Source organism: Mirounga leonina, unplaced genomic scaffold, assembly GCF_011800145.1.
Source record: "Mirounga leonina isolate KUSES-001 unplaced genomic scaffold, KU_Mleo_1.0 Mir_174, whole genome shotgun sequence".
In the NCBI taxonomy this organism is placed as follows: Eukaryota; Metazoa; Chordata; class Mammalia; order Carnivora; family Phocidae; genus Mirounga; species Mirounga leonina.
In genome coordinates, this window is record NW_023270451.1 from 13049516 (window position 1) to 13073559 (window position 24044).

General features: G+C 35.9%; 1 long non-coding RNA gene and 1 other non-coding gene across 2 annotated transcripts in view; both read right to left on the bottom strand.

Moving 5' to 3' along the window:
- Positions 1-24044, bottom strand: part of LOC118020698 — a 415672-nt gene that overhangs the window by 193661 nt on the left and 197967 nt on the right. The gene's annotated exons all lie outside the window — the stretch shown is intronic.
- On the bottom strand, positions 20759-20860 carry LOC118021424. The gene has a single exon (XR_004682170.1). It is a non-coding gene; the product is annotated as a U6 spliceosomal RNA (small nuclear RNA).

Consider the following 24044-nt stretch of genomic DNA (forward strand, 5'->3'; position numbering starts at 1 on the left):
GACTTTTGCACCCCTCCATTAGGACAATCACCCCCCTCCTATCCTCCTTTCTTTCTCTTCCCCAGCCCCCCCTGGCACCCAGCCACCTGTCCAGGAGTTCCCCCTCCTCTCCCAACTCTCCACCCTTGTGGCCAGCCTGCTGGCTGGTTTTGTATCATCCTGGGTTGGCACACGGTGCTTTTTTCCTCCCCTTGTATTTTAAACAGGCCCAGCATTGTTGGTTCTATTTAATAGACACGAGATAATGTTAGTGGTTTTAAAGTGATTGAACATGCAGACTATGAAAAAAAAAAAGAAAGGAAACACGAAGAAGGAAATCTGCCATTTGCAACAACATGGATGGCCCTTGAGGGCATTTTGCTAAGTGAAATAAGTTAGAGAAAAATAAATACCGTATGATCTCACTTATATGTGGAATCTAAAAATCAAACAAGAAACAACCGAAATCATAGATACAGAGAACAAACTGGTGGTTGCCAAAGGCAGGGTGGGTGGTGGCAGTGTGCAACGGGTGAAGATGATCAAAAGGTACATACTTCCAGTTGTAAAACAAATAAGTCATGGGATGTAATGTACAGCATGTTGACTATAGTTAATAATACTGTATATATGGAAGTTACTAAGAGAGTAAATCTTAAAGGTTCTCATCACAAGAAAAATATTTGTATCTATTTGTGGTGACGGGTGTTAACCAGACTTACTGCTGTGATCATTTTGCAATATATACAAATATTGAATCATTATGTCATATGCCTGAAGCCAGTATCATGTTATACGTCAATCACATCTCAATAAAACTCTTTTCAATAAAAATTTTAAAAAAGGAGGCAGGAGACAGGATTGTCATTCTTATCATGGGACCACAGAACTTATGCCAAACTCCAGATCTCTGTTCTAGAGAGACTCCCAGCCTATAGAGTATGAACACCAAATTCTCAATATTAGAGTTTGACAGATAGGTGAACTTTGGAAGTTAGGTGAATTATTTTAGCCCAAGTGGAAATATTGGTAGCTAAAATCTAAGTAAAAAAGTCAAGTGGTCTAAAATACTAAACTCAAATGAAAAATGGTTTCTACCTTAAACATTCTTTTGGCCTTTTGAATATCAAATACAGGCCATAACTGTTCCCTATATGCTTGTGGGTAGAAAAAAAAATAACCTAGGAGATCAGTAAGGGAAACAGTTATGACCAACATATATGAGGGGCATGGTTGCTTTTTCCATTTGAGCTATTGTCGTTATTTCAAGCTCTGAGTTAAGTATTTCTTTGGAATAAGAAATATGGAGAGAGCATTAAAAATCACCGTGAAGGCACAATTTTGGTGGGGAAATACCTTACTCATAAATACAAAGCAGGACAAAGAAATGAGCAAAATTTGTATGTGGGCCTGACGGATATCATTTTCATTTGATTTCACCCTCACACCTGTATAAAATATTGCAAGGTATTGGTGTGAATATTCAAGTCTCAGTCAAGCCACCCGGGAATGTTAAGATTAATAATGCATGTCAAATTAGAGAAACAAACATTATGGATCCAGGTGTGAATATCTTTGGCTTGTTTCTAGCTTTAGTTCAGTATTTTTCTTCTCTGTCAATTATTATTTTTTTTATAGGAAGCAATCTTTTATTCCATTATTTTATGGTGATGTGAGTTTCTAATTTTTGACTCCAAACAGAATAGCACTATTAAGAAATCCCCATTTTGTGTGTATGTGTGTGTGTTTTGAGAAATAGATTAAAAAAACAAAAAACAAAACAAAACAAACTAAAACAACAACAACAAAAACAAAAACACAGAAAAGCTTCATGTTTAATGTGCTACTCTTGACCTGAGATCAAAATCTTGGATTTGTCTTTAAAGGTGGGATTTTTCTCTGCCCCACAGTGTTTATGACCAAAAATATATTTGCTTCCTTCATCACTGCTGTGGGGTTATCACTTGCAACTGGCTTAAACAAATGGAAAGCGCATTACTGTTACACACCCATCTCTGAGCCAGTTGAGAAACAAAACAATTGAACCATAAATGTCATCATTAGCTTGATTTTATATATATGCCCATATATTAAATGTGTGTTTAGTGTACATATTTGGCAATAAGTCAAAAAATAATCTCCTAGCATTTTTAATAACTCTTATTTAAGCAAAATATGGCATGAATAAGTAATGCGATCCAGAAATCTGAGTAATCCCAGCCACAGTTCACTAGGATTTTCAGTAGTTATTAAGCCTATGAATGTTTCTAGCTTTTCTTTGAGTCCCTCTGAAAACAGGTCTGTCCTTGAGGTGTCAGATTAACACTGCACTCAGAAGACAAATTGTTCGTGGGCACACTGGACATATGAGAGCTATTAGATAGTGTGCTCGGCATTCTTGAAAAATGAAAAATTCTAGGCAACATTACATTTTATAAATGCAAGATGTTTATTATTACAGTACCAGCAATAAATGTTTAGAAACTGGAGAGGGTTCACAATGGTTCTGACTAGGAACATATGCCTATCGAGTTCATTGGAAGCGGAGCCATTGATTTTTGGCATTAAACAAAGGGTCTGGAAGCTATTATGCATTTAGGCTTCTATGAGTATTTAATTATATCAATAGGAGAACACAATTTCTGTTGTGTGTGTAGTGATGAATGTCTCCATTTATTCATGTTACTATGCAGGGTAGATGAGTTTAAACCAGATGCTGTAAGCTTCTTGCAATATAATCAAATTATTTAAATCATATTCTTTGAAAATTTAGAGGATACCCTCATGAACATCACTGAGGAAACCTTGCCCATAAAATCTCTTTACAGATTTCCCTCAGGACAATATACAAATTAAAAAACAAAACAAAACAACTGCATATAAACATTTTTACCCCTTAATGTGAACGGATAAATGCTGTTATATTGCTATTACCCTTATGCCTTTTCCTATGTCTGTCATATTTCTACCTTGCAATGATGCCTGCTTAGATATGCAATTTCTCCTCTATTTTTTATTATATTCACCACTGCACAATCTGACATTATCTAATGATACGACCCAAAGCCTGTTTTCTGGCAGCTTTCTTCCCATGTGACTGCATATGAGGTACACACTCAAGCCCTCTTCTGTTGGATTGAGGTGATTTTACATATAGACTAAAACATCTTAAGAAATACATTCCTTAAGCGACTCTTAACTGTAAGAAACAAACTAAGGGTTGCTGGAAGGGAAGTTGGTGGGGGGATGGGGTAACTGGGTGATGGGCATTAAGGAGAGCACTTGATGTAATGAGCACTGGGTGTTATATGCAACTGATGAATCACTAAATTCTACCCCAAAACTAATGATACACTGTATGTTAACTAAATTGAAACTAAATAAAAATATTTTAAAAAGTTAAAAAAAGGGCGCCTGGGTGGCTCAGTTGGTTAAGCGACTGCCTTCGGCTCAGGTCATGATCCTGGAGTCCTGGGATCGAGTTCCGCATCGGGCTCCCTGCTCAGCAGGGAGGCTGCTTCTCCCTCTCCTGCTCCCCCCTCTTGTGCTCTTTCTCTCTCTCACTCTCTCTCTCAAATAAATAAATAAAATCTTAAAAAAAAAAAGTTAAAAAAAGAAATATATTCCTTGTGTAATTTAGAGAAACAGAATTTATATTTAAACTAACACTTTGCCAACACCTAGAACATTAAAACAATAAATAACTTGCGTGTCATAAAGACATAATAAACATATATATCTAATGAATGCATGAGCTTATGAAAAACTCCAAACATATGTAGAAAAATAGTTGAAAAGTGCACAGTGTTCAAAAGCAAAATGAAATTCCGCTTCTCAGTACAGCAGTTTGGAAACACAGTTTTCAGTCACCACCGAGTATTATTGACTCATAGTAACCAAATACATGCAAGCATGATTCATTCAATAAATGCTGCAGCTGAGACTTCAATGAACTGATGCTCTGAATTTTTCTCAGGAAGAGGGGATATTGATAGCATGTGCAAAAAGATGAGGTTTCAAATACTCAGGGATAATCTGAGTATCAGGGATAACTAATTAAGGGTATGTGTGTGTGTGTGTGTGTGTGTGTGTTTTGAATGCTTTTAAGATTTTCAAGAAAATTTGGATCTCCCAGTTTACCTGTTTTTTTTAGGGCTTATAATTGTGATGTTTTTATACAGAAGATTGAAAGTTTGTATAAATAATGAAGAAAGGAATAAATCAAACATGTAACTCTTTTTGTATCATTTGATTTAAGGAACATATTTGTCCTTGGTACTGTTTTGGTTAGACATGGCAGGAATTATTGGTGGGATTTAGCATTCTATTTAAATTTTTATTTTATTCAAATTGCTGGATCATCACTCAATTATAATACTAGTCATTATCCAGTAGGTATTTTGCTGTACCCTCATATTCCTAATAATCTGCCTTTTGACAGATGTTCTATTTGATCTGCTTGTACTTCCTTATTCCTCATTGCATGATAGGGAATATCTTGGTGGAGTGAAACCAACACAGACTCTAAATTCAGATTTAGCCATAGCAATGAAATTACTTATTTCTAAAATAAGCATAGTTATACAATTTAGAGAATTACTTTGAAAATGGAAAGAAATTATGTATATAAAGTCCCTGGCAATATGAATACTACAAATTACACCCCCTTATTGGGTAGGCCACCAGAAAATCTCTTCCAGAAAGCAATGATTATCTGTTCTATCCAAGCTTTGAATGGTACAGTTTGGTTGTGGTACATACTTAATATTACTTATCGCTAGGAACCTGGTAAAAGGAAAAAAAGCAAGTCTGGATCATTTTAAATGGCAAGTAGTTCACACAACTGATATTGAAATTCAAATTGAATCTGAAAAGTTGTATCAACATAAGAAATCATATCACATTTGTGTATTCATTCTGGGTTTTTACCTATTCCAATGATTTAGGTAAAAATTAAAATTCTGAAGCTACTATGATGAAATCAGTGACACATGTGCAAGTCAGAGGCAGTTGTGGGAGCTCAGAAAACTTTCAAAAGGTTAACCAAAAAAAAAAAAAAAAGAAAAAAGAAATCTTTAAAAAATTAAATGGTGTAACTCTGTACTTAATGTCAAAACATGGCAAATATGAGTGTTCAAATTCAGATAATTTTTCCATGTAGGTAGCATGAAAATTATGAAAAGAAGATACTTTGCCAGTGTTGCAAGCATAAGCACATGTCAGGAAAAAAAGTGAATGAAACAGAAGGGCAAGAGGGAGTAACAAAACTAGGTCATTACTAATGGGTTAGAAACCAGATGATGAATTATCTCAAATACTACCTAATTATTAATTGGAACCATTAAATGGTCTAATTACTTTAATAATTTTTACATCTATTTTCTCCCTTGACACATTTTTTTCTGCCTTGCATAACAGTACTAGAACATACATTGAAGATATTTTTTAAAAATCAAAAACAAATGAAATAATCTTTTTCTTTCATTAATAATCATTCTTTCTGGGGTATTCTAGAAATTTAGATAACTAATTTTACAGCTATCTATTATGTACTGTGCCTCAGGCAAGAGAAGTGCTTTCTTTATAAGTGCTTACAGTAGAAGAAAATCAAGTACGGTTTTCAACAGACTTCTTAACATTAGTTTGGTTATGTACTAGGAGAGGTGCCTCCAAAGCATGAATTATTTGGCAGCTCCATTATTATAATTGAAATTTCAATTTTGTCATTTAACTGTTTGTGGTATAATGAAGTCTTATCATTTTTTAATAATTCTGGCACCTTATTTTTTTCCCCAAAGGTTTATTTATTTTAGAGAGGGAGTAGCGGGGAGAGGCGACAGAGAGGGAGTGAGAGTCTTAAGTAGACTCCGCACTGAGGTGCTCGCTTCGGCAGCATATATACTAGACTCCGCACTGAGTGTGGAGCCCAGTGTGGGGCTCGACTCACAACCCTGAGTCATGATCTGAGCCAAAACCAAGAGTCAGACGCTTAACTGATAGCACCACCGAGGCGCCCCATCTGACACCTTATTTTTGATAAGATAAATATGCTCTAATGGCTTGGCTTGGCTTAAGTAGGTTTCATTCTTCAACTAATTCCATTATTTCAGTAAGTGTGACTAATAAACACCCTGGGAATATAAAACAATTTGTTATAGTAGTAGTAGGAGGAGGAGTAATAGCAGCAGTGACTAACATTATTTGTTTGCAATACTCTAGAGTCTGTTCTATCTACTTCATGTGTACCATCTAATCCTATGAGTGATGCCCACTTTAAAGATAAAGCAACTGAAGCTTAGAAAGATTACAAAACTTGCCCAACATCACCTAGCAAGTAAGTGGTAATGTCAATTTGGATATTAATATTGTTACTCATTAAGATATATAAACTAATTTTATTTTTCTTTTTGATTCTGTGATTTAGTTAGGGGAATCATTCACTTGACTGGCAAAAGCAACCTCTTTTGGGAACTATTATTAAATATATATTTTTTTCCTGTTAGTGTATAATCCATATCTATCTATCTATATCTATCTATCTATCTATGTATGTATGTATGTATGTATGTATGTATGTATGTATGTATCTATCTATCTATCTATCTATCTATCTATCTATCTCCTGGCCCTCATTAGACTTTGACTGTGAAACAAAATCATCTTTTTTTTTTCTTTTAACCTATAGTATTTCAATGTGGTATTCTGCCTGACCTGAGGAGAGTTGGCCGCTGCTCTCCAGTCATCCAAAATATCAACCTTGGCTTCCTCTGCCACTTCCTAATGAAGATGGAACTCAGAAGGGCTCCCTTGATAATGGAATGTTCTGTGGCCACTGCATCACATGCTGACATCCCCAGAAAGGGGCTGCCTTGTGCATACTGCCCTGTTGTCCTGCTGGTGCTACTCAGAATACCGTGCTAATGGTAATTGCCCTGTCAGGTCCCTGGGGAAAGACCGCAGCATAATGGGGGGGGGGGGTTGCCTATTGTCTATTATCTTGGGAAGAGGTTCATTATAGTCAGGAATGCCAAAGATCTCTGATTTGAGGTGAGGAGAGAGACACTCTGTCTGGATCCAGATATACTCTGGCTGGGCTCACACTTTGAGGTAGGAAAATCCTGGATCTCTTCCAAAAAGGGGGGTAGCAAGCATAATTAGCCAGAAACAAATAGACCAAGAGTGATGACAAGAATGAGTGGTAATACCCCAAATCAATATTTAATCAGAGATGCCAGCACAATAAATCAATACTGCTTGGACTATTTACCAAAGCGATTACTGAGTATTCCTTCCATTAAGTACTGGGTGTTGTCTAACTGACCTTCCAGAGATTATCTGATCCTATAGGGGAGTGCCTTTCTATTGATTAGACTGTCTTACAGCTCTGTGGGGTGAGCTTAACCCGTAGAACATTGATAGCACTGTAAAGGATTCTTACCTGAAAGCAATGCAAATGAATCCTATCCATAGCAACACAAATTAATTTTATTTATTTGAGATACAGCCGATCTTTACCAGGAGAAAAGATAACTTCAAATGTAGCGAGACTTCTGTGAATTATGACCAGAGTGAGAGGAGCCAATTGCAGAGGTTACATGAGGACAGGCCAAAACCAGGTGGGAGACAGCTGAGTTTCAGAACTATTCCAGACCAGCAAGAGCCAAGAAGGACCCAAGTCAGCCATGAGCTGAGGGGGAAAACACTGAGACTCAAATAACATTTTTTATAAGACTTACTTATTTGAGAAAGAGAGAGAGAGAGAGAGAATGGGGGGAAGGGGGGAGGAAAGAAGCAGACTCCATGCTCAGCACGGAGCCCTATTCTGGGCTAGATCCCATGACCCTGAGATTATGACCTAAGCCGAAATCAAGAATTGGATGCTTACACGACTGAGCCACCCAGGCACACCTCAAATAACATTTTTGATATGCATCCATTCTATATTTGTATGAGAATCATGTTTGTAACTTTTTGAAAATTATACGTTTCCTCTACATTTCAGCAAAATGGGACTATTTTCTATCATCGATGCTTTGATTTTACAAAACATAATCAATAATACAGGTGCTTTATTATTGTCAAGGCATAGTTGCTTTGTGACTAGATTTCTCTCTCAAAATAGCTTAAAACTCTGACTTTCGATATACAACATCCTCTACCCACCCCCCAAGTAGTTTTAAGTAGTAGATGATACTGGCATAGAGGCAGAAACAGAAGTCTGGAGAAACACTGGATCAAATGCTTAAGCAAGTGGTCACGACAGGAGAGAGCATAGTGTCAGTTCATTTTTGGATGTGGAGCAAGCAACTGTGGTTAAAATTCGTCACAATAAAGGGTACATAAAAGGTAATTGTGTTTCAAAAGTAGGCTTTCATCCAAGAAACTGGGAAATGCACACATCACATCATTTACTTAACTTCAGAAATCCATTTCTGAAAATTCAGAGATTCTTTATAAAATGCTGACTGGGGACCTGTATTAGTTTCCTGTGGCTGCTGTAACAAATTACCACCAACTGGGTGGCTTGAAACAACAGAATTTGTTCTCTCATAGTTCTGGAAGCTAGAAGCCTGAATCAGTATTTCTGGGCCCAAAACAAGGTGTTGGCAGAGTCTGTATCTCTCCAGAGGCTCTACGGGAGAATCTGTTTCTTGCCTCTTCCAGCTTCTGAGGGCTATCAGCGTTCACAGCCTTTGTCTCTCCTGTGTATCTAACTTCCTTCTGTATCCTTTTTATAAGGATACATGTGATTTCACTTAGGATCCACCCAGATAATCCAGGATAATCTCCTCATCTCAAAGTCTTTAACTTAATCACATTTGCAAAGATCCTTTTTTTTTTTTTTTTTTTTTTAACCAATAAGGTGGCATTTACAAGGTCCAGCTATTAGAACCTCGTATACTTGGGAGATATTATTCTGCGTATTACAGGATCCATTTTCTATTATTTAAATTGTAAAAAAACATTATGAACTACATGATAAACTAAAATTTGCATCCAATATCTTTTAATTGCAACACAGTAAAACACTTTTTTGTCTAAGAAGTATACTACCATGTTAGGATATAAACCTAAAACATTACTTCCTGATCACTAAGCAACTCATATAGTTATTGAAAAATAGTTGCTTTATATTCCATTAACATGGTCACTCTTGGTTCCAGCAACATTCCCAGTACTGACATTTAGAGTAATCTTTAAGGCAATGACATGAGATTCTGAGTTCTGCCCATTGTATTTGAAATGTAACTGAAGAGGGGCGCCTGGGTGGTGCAGTCAGTTAAGCCTCTGACTCTTGGTTCCGGGTCAGGTGATCTCAGGGTCCTGAGCCTGAGCCTTACCTAGGGCTCTGTGCTCAGCACAGAGTGGGCTTGAGATTCTCTCTCCCTCTCCCTCTGCCCCTCCCGCTCATGCCCTCTCTTTCTCTAAAATAAATAAATCTTAAAAAAAAAAAAAAAGAAATATAACCAAAGAGTTTTCCCAAATACCTTTTTTGTTGTTAATGTTGTTGCTTACCATGTATTATTAGGGAGCATGAAAACTACTTTTCCCAATTTTTATTTTCAGGTGAAAATATTAAATGAGAGATAGAGGTTTGTTTATTAAAAACAAGGAGCGTTCTACTGGAATATATTAACCAGGAATATATTCTATGGGGCATGTCTATAATGAAAATATTATATTTTGAAAGTTGAGCTATTACTGGGGCATCATGACTCATATTATAAATGGGTCAGAGAGAAACATGTTTTCCAACAGAGAAAGAATGATTCTCAAATGAACAGATGACTACTGTGACCAGATTGTATATTTTATATCCACCAAAATGGACTTGTGTGTCTTTAAATCATTAAAAAAAAAAAAAATCAAAGGACAATATTGGCAAAGTCTATGCAGGACTAGTCTGCCTTCCACTCAACCCAAGTAAATATTTTTTGCTTCCCCAGTTGTTTTCCATATACAGAGACAGACTATTTTGACAGGTTAGATTTAGGCTATCTTCTTTCTTAAAAATTTAGCATTCTGCTTTTATATATCAGTCTCTTCTGAAGTAAGTTAATGTAATAATCTCTGGGACTCTAACAATTTTGAATTTCTGATTCTGGAAGATGCTTTCTCCAAATTATAGCTAGAATTTAGCCAATTTGTTTCATTTCCACTACTACCATTCCACTTCAAGCTATCATTTTTTGCCTAATTTGCCACAAGAGTCTTCCAATCAGTCTCTAAGATTCCACACTTGCTCCTCTGCAATACATCTCCCCATCTTTGACAAAGCAGGAAAGAATGTCCAATGGAAAAAAGACAGTCTCTTTTCACCAAATGGTATTGGGAAAACTAGACAGCCACCTGCAAAAGAATGAAAGGGTACCACTTTCTTCCACTACACACAAAAATAAATTTGAAATGGATTAAAGACATAATTGTGAGACCTGAGACCATAAAAATCCTTAAAGAGGGCACAGGCAGTAATCTCTCTGACATCGGCTGTAGCAACATTTTTCTAGATGTGTCTCCTGAGGCTAGGGAAATAAAAGCAAAAACAAACTATTGGGACTACATCAAAATAAAAAGTTTCTCCATGAGAGACTATGGACTCTGAGAAACTAACTGAGGGTTCTAGAGGGGAGGGGGGAGGGGGGAGGGGTTAGCCTGGTGATGGGTATTAAAGAGGGCACGTACTGCATGGAGCACTGGGTGTTATACGCAAACAATGAATCATGGAACACTACATCCAAAACTAACGATGTAATGTATGGTGATTAGCATAACATAATAATAAAAAAATAATAATAATAAAAAATAAAAAGTTTCTGCACAGCAAAGGAAACAATCAACAAAACTAAAAGGCAACCTACTGGATGGGAGAAGATATTTGCAAATGACATATCTGAGAAAGGGTTAGTATCCAAAATATATAAATAACTGATATAACTCAATACCCCCCCAAAATAATCCAATTAAAAATGGGCGGAAGACATGAACAGGCATTTCTCCAACGAAGACATCCAGATGGTCAACAGACATATGAAAAGATGACCAATATCACTCATCGTCAGGGAAATGCAAATCAAAGCTATAATGAGACATCACCTCACACCTGTTAGAATGGCTAAAATAAAAAATGCAAGTTGGGGTGCCTGTGTGGCTCAGTGGGTTAAGTGTCTGAGTCTTGATTTTGGCTTAGGTCATGATCTCAGGGTTGTGAAACTGAGCCCTGGGTCGGGCTCCATGCTCAGAGGGGGTCTACTTGAGATTATCTCTCTCTCCCCCTCTCTCTCTGCCCCTCCTGCCCCACTCTCTCTCTCTGTCTCTAAAATAAATAAACAAATTTTTTAAAAAATGCAAGAAATAACAAGTGTTGGGATTGATGTGAATGAAAAGGAACCCTCATGCACTGTGGATGGGAATGTAAACTGGTGCACCCACTGTGAAAATGGTATGGAGGTTCTTTGAGTGGTGGGGGGTGGGAGGGTTGGGGTGGCTGAGTGATAGACACTGGGGAGGGTATGTGCTATGGTGAGTGCTGTGAATTGTGTAAGACTGATGAGTCACAGACCTGTACCTCTGAAACAAATAATACATTATATGTTAAAAAAAAAAAAAAAGAAGATAGCAGGAAGGGAAGAATGAAGGGGGGGAAATCAGAGGGGAAGACAAACCATGAGAGACTATGGACTCTGAGAAACAAACTGAGGGTTCTAGAGGGGAGGGGGGTGGGGGGATGGGTTAGCCAGGTGATGGGTATTAAAGAGGGCACGTACTGCATGGAGCACTGGGTGTTACATGCAAACAACGAATCATGGAACACTACATCAAAAACTAATGATGTAATGTATGGTGATTAACATAACATAATAAAAAAAAAGAAAAAAAAAGTTAAAAATAGAACTACCCTACAATCCAGCAGTTGCACTACTAGATATTTACCTAAAGAATACAAAAAGACCAATTCAAGGGGCTAGATGCACCACGATGTGTATAGCAGGACTATCTAACAATAGCCAAATTATGGAAAAAGCCCAAATGTCCCTTGACTGATGCATGGATAAAGAAGTGGTGTGTATACACACACACACACGCACACACACACACACGGGAATATTACTCAGCCATAAAAAAGAATGAAATCTTGCCATTTGCAACATGGGTGTTGCTAAGCAAAACAAGTCAGTCAGAAAAAGACAAATACTATATGATTTCACTCATATGTGGAATTTAAGTAACAAAACAAATGAGCAAAGGAGAAAAAAGAGAGAGAGTCAAACCAAGAAACACTCTTAACTATAGAGAACATACGTTACCAGGGGGAAGGTGCGCAGGCAGGGGGGTGGGGATGGATTAAATAGGTGATAGGGATTAAGGAGTGCACTTGTTGTGACAAGCACTGGGTGATGTATGGAAGTGTTGCATCACTATATTATACACCTGACACTAATATTATACTGCATGTTAACTAACTGGAATTTAAATAAAAACTTAAAAAACAAACAACAAACAAAAAATGTAAACCATGTCATGACGATTTACCAATTTCAAACCTTTGAATTTGGGGATAAAACTCAAAATTTTACTATGCCTGTAGTGATATGCCTCCAGCATATGTTCCTCATCTCACTAAGAGCTAGCTAGCCACATTATCCTTCCTTCTGTTCATCAAGTATTCTGAACTTGTCTCTGCTTTCAGAGCTTGCCATGTCCTGAGCTGGAAAGTAACTAACTTCCCAGAGAGACACATGGGCTTCTTCACATACTGTGGGGCTCAGCTGACCTTGAGGTGGGCTTGTCATGATGTTCCAGTAGGAAGCAACTTCCCAATCCCCAGCACATTTGAATACCTTACTCTGCTTTATTTTTTTCCAAGGATTTGGCATCCTCAGAAATGATTTTATGTATAGTTTGTCAGAACCACAAAAGCAGGTGTTTCTGTCTTCATAGGGTTGAGATAATTTAGCTTACGTTAATAAGTTAATAACTTAGGGGCGCCTGGGTGGCTCAGTCGTTAAGCGTCTGCCTTCGGCTCAGGTCATGATCCCAGGGTCCTGGGATCGAGCCCCACATCGGGCTCCCTGCTCGGCGGGAAGCCTGCTTCTCCCTCTCCCACTCCCCCTGCCTGTGTTCCCTCTCTCGCTGTGTGTCTCTCTGTCAAATAAATAAATAAAATCTTAAAAAAAAAAAAGTTAATAACTTAGCTTAAAATTTTAACTTGAAAAGCAGTAACTTTTTTTTAAGAAGGGCATTCTTTCTGTCCTGATTTTAAACATCAATTCATTAGTGTGTGTTTTGCTGTTGGGTAAAGGCATTTCTTAAGGACCAAACATAGGAATCCAAGGCTATACTGCAGGTAGAAATGTGGTTTCTCCAGGACATGAAATCCTAGATGTGTCGACCTTGAGAATCTGTTAAAACTGCTTAAAGGAGTTTATCCACTTTTTTTCAACTCATACACCAAAAATGGGTTTTAGATTATCCAAGGATTCATCATTTAGGTCTGGGAGCTGTTGAATGAAGCCCTTAGATGTCTAAGGAGGATGCTTACCATCATAACAATCCTCTTCTATTTGCCCCAGTTGTAGTACAAACAATGGACATTATTTTCTATGTGCCATTATATTTAAAGAATGCTGAGAAGCACTACATGGACTCTACCATGTTCCCACTCACTCTTCATAATTGCCTACTCCATCCCTGGTGCAGATGACATGCCCCAGTGTTTTTCTGACTCCTCAAAGCTCTGGACTATCCCATTCTGTATCAACATTCCTCTGGTGCTAATCCAAAATTAATCTCCATCAGAAAGTCTTCCCAATATATCACATAGATTCTCATTCCACTTGGCCTTTATATATTTAGGTTAATTCCTTGATTAATTTATGTACTTACAAAATTCCTTTACTAAGTCTCCCTAGTAATTATGAAAATATAAGGTCTCACCCTATCAGAGCTGGATTATCACAGCTAAGATCACCTTCTTTAAAAAAAAAAAAAATGAGGAAACTACCGTGTTGCCTTTCAGCCTCTGTACTTTCCAAGAGGTCTTGGACTTAGACACAGATAAGAAAGAGCATCAAAGAAGGTTGCAGGGAAAGTCCTGACCACCAAACATGGCTTGAGGGCCTGGAGCTAGAGAGGAAGAAGATACCAAGAATCCAAAAGAACCAGAGTAAGGCTGCATTTAGAATTTAACCACTGTGTTACTTGAACTACCAGTAATAAAGGTTTTGGCAAAAATTATTTTATTGGGATGCAAATTCATTATAAATGGAAGTATTCTGTAGATGTTCCTTCTATCTCCACACCTTGGGGAAATTTGCTAAACACTAAGAACATGTTCTCATAGGAATCTACCAGTCAGTTCTTAAAGTAATACTTTTTTCTGTCCTATAGCACTCTCTCTCTGTTTCTCTCTCTCTCTAGTTGCTAAAATCATTTAATGTATTTGATAGGATTTCTTTAAGGGCTGGGATGCTACATGAATCTTCATATACAAAGTGAGTGCATTTTTTTTCATTATCCTGAGTCAGTAGGAAAAAAGCATTAGGTCAGAATTTAGTAATCCGATCCTAGTTCACCTTCTGAACTTGGAGGCCCTGCTTCTATCCTGGCAGACAGGCCAAACAAAGAAAGCCCAGAATTACTACATGGCACCAGCTTCTTCTTCCCAAATGAGATGAGATATAGGAAAAACCTATGGTAATTGTAATCAAAAGCCAAATAAGCAGAATAAGTAAGATAAACTCCGTCCAGCTCAGCTAACATTTGAGTTGATAAATGTCCATTTTGAGCCAGGCAGTTTTTAAAGAGTATATACTCCCTATGGAGATATTCTGGTGAAATAGAGAGGCAGATCTTAGCCTAAAAGGGGGTAGCCCAGAAGATTTAACAAAGGAGACAAATATTAAATGAGTAAGGCCTTTCAAAAGTGTGGGGATTTCAAAAGTAGAGGCTACCAGGCTGAGGGAACAGTACCCTTAAAAGGATTTCCTTTACTGTTCTTGAGTTTCTCAATGCTAAGCTATTCAATCCTTCATGCCTTATATTTCATATCTTAGTCTATTTCCTCAACCGGGTATGTTAGAACAGCCAGAACACGATGTCATGTTGGGTAAAGCACTTTTATGTGAGTAAATTGGACCAGTTCTGTGGTTCTCCTACCCTTCCATTTCACTGTCAGTACAATTTAAAAAATAACTATTAATCTGTATAGAGTTACTAACAATGTATTTTGGATAAATAAGGAGTTAAAAGGAAAAATAAAAACAACAGCAAAATATGACCTCTAAGTATAATCATTTCACAAAAGAAAGGTCATTTTAACAACAAAAACCATAGAAAGGTTTCTTAAGCAAAGAATGACATCATTAAGTGAAATAATTTAGCTTTATACATTTTTTTTTCTAACATCTTCTAGTTTTAATTTGGCCCAGACTCAAGAAGATTCTTTTCACAAACTGACTCCAGAGTACAAAGTGACTGGGAATATGGGAGTATCCTTTCTTGAACTTGCCAGCTTTATCCTCGTCATTTTTCTCACTATAGTTACCTGGTAGAAACTTGTATCTTCAAGCACATAGGTTCGAGGAACTTCCAAGTCTCCTTCTGGTTTTCATTTGCTTATAACCTTAAACCACTACTGACTTTAAAGTGTTCAGCATAAAACCCAATTTGTGCCTTTATTCATTTACAACAGATGGGACCAGAGTGAAAGGGGGGAGCAGGTTATAGCTTCCCTTTTCTGTAGCCCCTTTATTAAAATCACTTGCATCATTTTTATAAGGATCACACTTTTTTCTAAGATGTGATTCTTATAAAGGATACACACTTCATTTTAGAACAGTTTAGTAAGTAGTAAACCTGGACTCTCAAAGTCTCCATAAAAAAGTTATGGCCAAACTGACCTTCATCTTAATCACAATACCCAAACCTAATAGTTTCCCAAACATGCAGGAGCCCTAAACAGAATGACATTCCAGTAACATATGCTGAAGTTACAACTGCTGACCATGAATGCTGCCAGTCCTAAAAAAACCAAGAGCTGTTGTTTACCACGGTGAGAAATGGGATAAGAAAGAATTATTACTCTTCTTGACTAAAGCTCTATTGTCAGTCTGCCAAAGGAATGGTAGTTAAAATTCTTCTAAAAATTATATTTCTGGGGACATGAGGAACTATCACCTATAATAAATATATCTATTTTTTTTCAATTTTGACTATAATTTGAAGGGAAGATTCAAGAAGCAGGCTATTAAAGAGAGGGGTAAAAGATTATAGGCGTAAAGCAAATTAGTAAATAATAGTAATTTAAAAATATTGAAAGAAGGAATTGTAGAAAAGAAAAGTATACCCTCTCTGCAGATAAAGCATGCCTTTTTTGATACTTATATCACTGGACCATGTAAAATTCCCATCAATTATTCTCATACTTTGTCATTTAGCTTACAATATACAGTATAAACTATGGTAACTGACTGTGTTGGGCTAGTAAGATAATGCCTGGTCTGGATCACTGAATATGTCTTCATAGTAACAATTGAATAAAAATACTTAAAAAAATCAATTAGCAATGATGGAAGTCTTTTCAGTAATGACATAAAAAATAATGTATTTTCTATTTGGTAAAGAAAAGTACAGGCAGAAATAAAATCTATTTTAATCACTAGGTGTGTGCCTTAAGAACAATTGCATGACCAAAATCAAGTATAGCTTTTAAGTGGCAAGTGGTAGAAGAAAAACTAAACTTCAGGAAAATCAATCTTTGAATGAGGAGTAGTTTGAGAAATGTTAGATCTTTCAATCTGTAAAGGACTAAATGATAAAGACTTTAGTTTTAATTGAGTTAGATTTACATTGTTCCATTTAAATGACTCTTAAAACATTCAGAGTATTAACGGTCTCAAATATAACAAAAGAAATGGGGAATAATTTAATAAATTATAATCCTGTTTTAAAGATTCAGATTTAAAGATTTATTTATTTATTTATTTGAGAGAGAGAGCAAGCACACAGAGGGAGCGGGAGAAGCAGACTCCCCACTGAGCAGGGAGCCCCATGCAGGGCTCGATCCCAGGACCCTGAGATCATGGCCTGAGGGTAGAAAAAATGAATGTTTTATTTCTTAGATAAGATTACATGTTCTTACTGAGGAAGTAAATATCCAGTGTAGAAAATTAGAAAATAAAGGGAGCAAGAACAATATGAACTGTCCCCCAACCCCAAACATACTTCCAGACTTTTTCTAAGGATAAAGACCTTTTTTTTTTTTTTTCCTGAAATGTGATCTTACAGTACATCCTCTTTTGTGACCTCTGTCATCATTTGTCTTCATTTCACCATTTCTGTATTGTACCTTTGTCTCCATTTCTTCTATTTCCATTGCACTTTTTGACTCTTTAATGCACAGATTATATTTAAATTATCTTCATTAAACCTAAAGTTGTTCCAATCAGTATCTAAGAATCGTTTTTGCTTTGATGTCTCTAAAATTTCTTCTCACATTTATTTGATTTTTTTTAAATATTTTATTTATTCATGAGAGACAGAGAGAGAAAGAGAGAGAGGCATGATGATGTGGGACTTGATCCTAGGACCCTTGGATCATGACCTGAGCCAAAGGCAGACACTTAACCAAATGAGCCACCTAGGCGCCCCAATTTGATGTTCTTGAAAACTTCATCTGTCACATTTGCTTATGCCTCCACCTGTTTCAAAAGTTTTTACGACCAAAACATCTAACACTTATGAAATGGGAAAGAGGATAACTGTGTGTATTTATGTATGAGACTAATAGTATCCTTAATTACTAACAAAATATATACTGAAAACAGTTCTATTTTTAAAAATGTTTTTGTCCTTGCTCTATATGCTTAGGGGTGTCCAGTTAAATTAATGTGTTTTAAAGGCACTTGGACTAATTCCACTTTGGGTGTTTTTTTTTTTTTTTTACCATCAATTCAATACATAGTTTCATTTGTTTCAATTTGCTTTCAGGTTTTAGGAATGCTATTTTTTCCCCTTTTAAATATGTTTTGTTTTACAATTATACAGAATATTTAGATGGTTCTAGGAAAAAACCTATGAAACAGCATATTCGAAGAAGTCTAGCTGTTATTTCTGTCCTCTTCGTCCTCTTCTCTCTTATTTCCAAAAATATCCATATGTTTTCTAATTTCAAAATTATTTTTCCAGCTCTTACAATAAGCTACATACATATGTATATACTAACAGTTAATATGTTTGCTTTTATATATTTTTTAAAGATTTATTTATTTATTTGAGAGAGAGAGGCAGGGGCAGAGGGAGAATATTAAGCAGACTTTGCACTGAGCAGAGCCCTACACGGGGCTCGATCTCATGACTCTCAGATCACAACCTGAGCCCAAACCGAGTCGGACGCCTAACCAATGTGCCACCAGGCACCCCTGTTTGCTTATATTTAATGTATTCCTATTTATACTTAACAGGTTGCATATACTGTCCCCTTCTTAGGTACACAATAGCATATTACACCACTCTCTCCATCTAGCTTTCTTTATTTACCAATATATACTGGAGAAAAATCCTTAGTAGTTTATAGACATATTCCTTTTGTGTGTTAGGATTAGTATTGCCTAGAACTCTATTAGTCTACTTTACTGTGTGTATTTAACTAACTCATGCGTTTTTTCCCCAGGCTTTATTTTTCAGGTATTGCTACCACAAATAGCCTTTTACACATCATTTTATTTTTCATATTTTTCTCAGTGTATTTTTGGGATATGTTCTTAGAAGCAGTATTACTGGGTCACAAAACAAATGCAAAAATGTTGCTGGTAATTACTAAATTTCCTTCCAAAGTGGTTTTAACATTTTGCATTTCCATTACCAATATAGGAGAATGTTTTATTCTTTTTCATCCACACAGGGTATTGCCAAACTTCTGGATGTTAGCCAATACAATATGTGAGAAATGGGATCTCCGGGTGGTTTTAATTTGCAATTTCTTATTATGAGCAAAGCAGAACATCTTTCCATATTTTTCAGAGCATTTCTATTCCTGTTCTCTTTGAGCTACCTGAATATTTTTTTCATTTTTCTATAGCACTGGGACTTCTGTTTGTTTTTATATGTTAATAGATTTAACAGATTACCCATATCTATTGTACAAATTACTTTTTTTTTCAGTTTATCATTTTCTATTTTTCAGTGGTGAATTTATCAATTTACTGATATTTTCCATTATTTTGTTTATAAATTGTGTCCTAATATGGACAATTTTCTCCATTTTGGATTTTTAGTCAAACCTACCACCTATGTTCTCTTCTAGTACTTTTAAGGTTTTTCTTTTTTTTTTTTTTTTTTAAATGTCTAACCCATTTAGAAGTTATCCAGCACATGATAGGAGGACTGGACCTACATTTATTTTCTCTATGTAGCTCTCATTACACAAACTTATTTATTACAAAGTTGTATCTTTTCCTCTCTGATTTGAGATGCCATTTTTATCTTACACTGGCATTGCATCCTCAGTTTGGAATATTTCCAGATTTTCATTAATGAGGTATGTTTTTAATTAACACTGATTTGTTGACGTGAATGGGACAGTTGTCCAAAAGAACATCCTACCTTCTGATTTTGTCTGCTTGTTTCCTCTTGATGTCCTTTAGCTTATTGCTCTGCCATATTTTCAGTAAACTGTAAGTTAAATGTAAAAGCTTGATGAATTCAAATGAGACATTTTTGATTAGAATAATCATTGGTGAAATTATATACCTAATATTATATCACAGCAGAAATTACATAATATCTGGTTGACCTACCCTCAATGATGCTAAAATTATCCACCACATTTGTTAACATAAATGATCTCTCTGTTGTACATTTTTCCCTTGAGATATGTCTAATAACAAAAATTAGGATTAAGTTTCTTTAAAATAGATTGATATATTTTACAAAAATAATACACAGACTAGAGGACAAAAATAATTGAAAATGTGTTTGTTAAGGTTGCTAGAGTTATAGGTATTTTCTTTTCAAAATTATCCTTAATGTTGTATTTTCATGTACTTCTACTTTTATTTTTTATTTTTTTAAATGTTTTATTTATTTATTCATGAGAGTCAGAGAGAGAGAGAGAGAGAGGCAGAGGCAGAGAGAGAAGCAGGCTCCCCGCCCAGCACGGAGCCAGATGCGGGACTCGATCCCAGGACTCTGGGATCATGATCTGAGCTGAAGGCAGACGCTCAACCATCTGAGCCACCCAGGTGCCCCTCATGTACTTCTACTTTTAAAAACTTATTTATATCATTATTAAAACAAGGGTCTAAACTATCTCACCCAAATCATATCAGCAGTAGATATTTTAATTAGTTTTGGGCTTTTTGTTTTGTTTTGTTTTGTTGTTGTTTTGCTGTTGTTGTTTTGTTTTGAGAGAGAGAGAGAGTGCACACAGTAAGGGACTGGGGGAGGAGCAGAGGGAGAGGGAAAGAGAAAATCTTAAGCAGTCCCCACGCCCCGCACAGAGCCCGTCACGAGGCTAGATCTCAGGACCCAGAGATCATGACCTGAGCCGAAATCAAGAGACAGACATTCTACTGACTGAGCCACCCAGGCGTCCCTCATCAGTAGATATTTTAATGACATATGTATCATTCAAACATTTTCTCTTTTCACTTATTCCCTTATTCCAAGCAAAGGAAATGGAAGAATAGGTCCATATTAAACAATTTAAAAAAAATTGATGATTGTAATTTCTGATTTAAAAAAATGTACTTATTTATTTTCAATTTTTTGTTTGTTTTTTATGAATTCGTTTTTCATGAATTTGCATGCGTTCCTTGCAGAGTCCATGTTAATCTCCTCTGTATCATTCCAATTTTAGTATACATGCTGCCAAAGAAAGCACGGTTTTCAGTTTTATAGAATTATTACTAATACACAATTAATCAATACAATCAAGATTTGACAGGTAATTATTAAACAAATCATTTTTAATGAGATGAATGAGTTTTTACTCTAATTACTTTATGTAGACATGGATTAATATAACTTATTTCTAGAATCATCCAGGATTCATCCTCAAATTTACTCCTCTTTTTCATGGTTACAAATGCCAGCATTAAGCAATATATTTCATATTTTAAAAAATAAATAAATGGAAATGAAAATTATTCTAGCAGAGATATATCACTCAATTATTTAAACTTTTTCTGTGTTGTATGCCAAAATTATATTGTGATCTTTTAACCAAATTACTTTTAATGATTTATTAGCTGACAACTCAATTAGGTCCTCCTTTAATTTTGTTGAAAGCAAACACTGGAAACCACTAGAATTGTAAAAGCATTTGTTACCCAGTCATCAAAGTCAGGCACATCTTCAACTTTCGGGAAGTTTAAAAACAGGCTATACTAAGACCCATCAAGTTTCTAGGTTTTCATACAAATGTCTGAAGTTAAAGGAGGTTTCTTAGGCAATGTTTTTTTTCGCTGTTTTGTTGTTTGGCACACTGGGGATTTCTACATATAATGCCAAATGCACCATGGCGAGATCCAAGATATGTGAGAATAAGTGGAAGAGGGAGACGGGGTCAGAAAAGAGAACTGGCATAACATCTGCAGAAAATATCTATTCCGGTCCTCTGTCCATTTTAAAATTGGATCATTTGTTTTGTGGTGTTGAGTTGTATGAGTTCTTTATATATTTTTGATATTAATCCTTATCAGATACGTCATTTGCAAATATCTTCTCCCATTCAGTAGGTTGCCTTTTGTTTTGTTGATAGCTTCCTTCACTGTGCAAAAACTTTTTAGTTATCAAACTAGTAGTAGTCCCAATTATTTATTTTTGTTTTACTTTTGTTTTACTTCCCTGAGACAGATCCAGAAAAATGTTGCTAAGGTTGATGTCCAAGAGTTTTCTTTTAGGACTTTTATGGTTTCACGTCTTACATTTAGGTCTTTAATCCATTTTGAGTTTACTTTTATGTATGGTGTACAAGGTAGTCCAATCTCTTTTTTACATGTAGCTGTCCAGTTTATCTAGAACCATTTATTGAAGAGACTGTTTATTCTCCATTGTATATCCTTGCCTTATTTGTCATAAATGATCATATAAACATGAGTTAACTTCTGGGCTCCCTATTCTGTTCCATTGACCTATGTGCCTATTTTTGTGTACTATATTGTTTTGATTACTATAGATTTGTAATAGAATCTGAAATCTGGGATTGGAATACCTCCAGCTTTGTTCTCCTTTCTCAGGACTGCTTTGGTATTTGGAGTCTTTTGTAGTTCCAAAGAAATTTACGGATGGTCAACAGACAAATGAAAAGATGATCAACATCACTAATCATCAGGGAAATGCAAATCAAAACTACAGTGAGATATCAACTCACACCAATCAAAACAACTAGTATTAAAAAGATAAAAAACAACAAGGGCTGGTGAGGATATAGAGAAAAGAGAACCTTCATGCACTATTGGTGGGAATGTAAACTGGTGCTGCCACTATGAATAGTAGTAGAAGTACCATATGATCCAATAACACCACTAGGGGGTATTTACCCAAAGAATATTGAAACACATATTTGAAAAGATATACACAACCCTATGTTTATTGCAGCATTATTTACAATAGCCAAGATATGAAAGCAACAGAAGTGTCCATCAGTAGGTGAATGGAAAAAGAAAACAATGTAATTTAAGGACAGTATAATTTCAAGGAGTTAAGCACATCATTTTTCCTAGTGCTTACACACATAATTTAAAAATAATTTTATTATAATGAAAGGAAGATGTTATTTGAGGGTTATTCTAAGCATAGTGTAGTTTTATGGATGAAAGCATATGGCTTTTCCCAAGTGCTTGTATACATAAATTCAAAATCATTTATAAGTTCATGAAAGGAAGATGTTTCTTGACACCCACACCACACATACACCACAGACACAACTGACCTGTATCTCTAAACAACACATATGCACCACATATAACACACATACCACACACACACATACACAGCACAGAGAAGTCACACTCACCAAGACACACACACCACACGCAGTACACATATACCAAGCTTATATCACACACACATCACATACACCAAACACACACCCTACACATACACAGCTCACAAAGAACATATACACGACATACATCATCCATACATCATGCATACACATCACACATAGAGCATTCACAACACATAACCATACATACCACACATATAACACATACACACAAGACATAAACCATGTAATAGCACATAGAATATGGAATATTACTCAGCCATAAAAAATAATGAGATCTTAACATTTGCAACAACATGGATGGACCTAGAGGGTATTATGCTAAGTGAAATCAGTCAGACAGAAAAAGACAAATACCATATGATTTCACTTACATGTGGAGTCTAAAAAAACATAACAAATGAGCAAATAAACAAAAACTAAAACAGAATCATAGAAAACAAGCTGATGGTTGCTAGAGGGGATATTGTAGGGAATGGGCAAAATGAGTGAAGAGAATTAAGATTAGTCATAGAGATGTAAAGTACCACATAGGGAGTATATAGTCAATAATATTGCAATACTTTTGGTGACAGATGGTAACTACACTTATCACGTGAGCATTTCATAATATATACAATTATTGAATCACTATGTTGTGCACCTGACACTAATATAATATTGCATGCCACCTATACTTCAATTAAAATAAAAGGGGGGAAACGGTGTAATATCTTGACTACAAATATGTTCCAGACACACATTTTAGCAGAGAGTATTCATGAAAGTTGAGAAGTGGAGCGGGAAAGTGACTTCCTTAACACTGTTCATACTTGCTTCTCCCTCAGAAAGTAAGTTTTTCAGGGGAAAATACCTCTCAGTTTGAAGAGCACAGTCATAGGTCATAAAAAAGTCATGTACAGTGCTTCTTAAAGTAAAAAAAAAAATGTTGATAGAAGAGATGCTGAAAAGTTTCAAGAAACTAATTTAGCAGCTAACATGTCAACATTGTCTAACTTCACTTCTCTCCTTGATCTTCTGGAAACCTGTATGTTCTCTTTCCTGAAAAGACTTAAAT